Genomic DNA, 2,255 nt, shown 5'->3' on the forward strand with positions numbered 1-2,255 from the left:
AAGTTAGCAGAAGGAAGAAATTAATAAAGAGTAGAGCAAAAGTAAATGAAATAGAAAAAAAGGAAACCAATAGAAAAAATCAACAAAACTAAGAGTTTTTTTTTAAAGATAAAATTGACAAAACTTTATCTAGATAAAAGAGTGATATCTCAAATAAATAAAAGTATAAATAAAAGAGGAGACATTACAACTGATACTACAGCAGTGCAAAGGGTCCTAAAAGACTACTATGAGCAATTATATGCCAACAAATTGGATAACCTAGATGCCAATAGCTTATAATAAATCTCTCTTTCTCTTTCTCACCTGGTTGGTTCTGTTTCTCTGGAGAACCCTGACTAATACAAACATATATATGGCCTATTATCTGAGTGCCTGTGGGTCTGAGAAATGCATATTCTACCCTCACACTTGATTCATACTTTGGCTCTGTATAGAATTTTAGAGTACATTTTTTTCCCCAAAGGACTTTGAAGGCACTTCACCGTGATCTTCTAGCTTTCAGTATTGCTTTGGAAAACTACATCCTGATTCCCAGGGCTGTAAGTGACCTGTGATGGTGGTGGTAATGATTTGTTTTTATCTACAATCTTATAGGACTATCTCTTAATTTATGTTTTTCTGAAATGTCATGTTGATGTGTCTTTGTGTGAGTCTACTTTTATTGGCTGTTCTGGGCATTGGAGAGGCATTTTCAATATAGTATTTCAAGTTCCTCGATTATCAAAATGTTATTATGCTACCTTTCCCCTTCTATTTTCTCAATCCCCTGTGTAAGACATCATTGGTGTGATTACAGATGGTAAATAGAAATAATGAAACCAATAAGAACTCTTAAAGCTTTTGGTTTAAGAGGGGGAATATATGTATTCTATTTATATTTCAATAGTCAAAGCAAATTATATGGGCAAGTTTTACGTCAGTGGGGTGAAATTAATAATCATCCATCAGAAAGGGGTCTGGTGAGGGACAGCAGATGAATATTTATGCAATAGTAAAATCTACTAGACTCAGTAGTAGCCCATTCACATTTAAGAGTGATTCTTAGCTCAGCAGGCACATTTAGAGTAGCTGATAGATCAGTTTCACTGTCCAGTCACTGAAGCAGGGGCAGGGGAGGGGGTATATATTTAACAGTAGGGCACCCAGAAGTTAGTATGTAGATGTATTTTCCGCTGTAGTTATCCAGTTTCTTTAGAGAAGAATCCTTAGGCTTATGCTTGGGGAAGTTTTGCCTGGCTGTAGCTGTTTTAGGAGCAAAGGGTGGTAAGTGTGCAGGCCTTCAATGAAATCCATTCCAATTACACATCTTGTCCCTGTTTTTCAACATACATGAGTCTGTGATATTCAGATCTCTCCCATTAAGTTTTTAGAGAGTATAAACATTTGTTCTGCCTGGAGTCATATATCTGGCTTGGTGGGACTATAGAATGATCTCGGTTTAAATCTTCCATATATAGGCTTACAAATAATTACCCTAGTTTTGGCCTTGCACTGACTCCTTTCACTAACCAGGAACTAGTATCTCCAAGCCCTGAACTTTTGAAAAGTCCCCTGCCACAATATGGCTTGCTTCATCATCAGTATTCTCCTCACCATGCACTTGAGGTTTTGGTTTTTTCCAGGTAGCTGGATCTCTTGTTATTTTTCCATTTGCTTTCCAACTGATCTGCCATTATCTCCATTTCCATAATCTTTGTCCTTGTGAGTTTGTACCATTTTATATTCTTTAGTGTCACTTTAGTGGCCATTTGGGAGGAAGCAGAGATAAACACATGTGATTGAAAGTCAAAGTGTAAAGGTTTAAAAAGTCTAAAAGGGAGTGAGAAATGTTGAAGAATTTTGAAACACTTTGGAAGAAAAGGTGATAAAGTGTTAGAACAGTGTTCATATCAACGCTGAGACTTAAATAAAACTTGAGGATGAGGACCATGAACAACAAAGAACAAAAAGAATGGATATAAATTGGGGAAAAAAAAATAAGCAAAATTCCTTAAGATAATGAAATGGACATAATAGATGAGAATAACCCACAAGCCATAATTAACATGGAAGATGAAAAATATGATCAAATAAGTAAAATAATATCTTAATAATAATCTTAATGAGCTCTTATAGGTTTATGTTTACACAAGATACAACTACTTAAAAAAATATAATAAGATTTAGATCCAAGGGTGAAAAACATGTTTGTTAATTTTTTAATTTCCACTGCCTAACAGAGTGCCTGGAATATAATTCAATTTCTGTTGCTT

The sequence above is a fragment of the Propithecus coquereli genome, unplaced genomic scaffold (assembly GCF_000956105.1).
Source record: "Propithecus coquereli isolate 6110/MARCELLA unplaced genomic scaffold, Pcoq_1.0 Scaffold106, whole genome shotgun sequence".
Classification (NCBI taxonomy): Eukaryota; Metazoa; Chordata; class Mammalia; order Primates; family Indriidae; genus Propithecus; species Propithecus coquereli.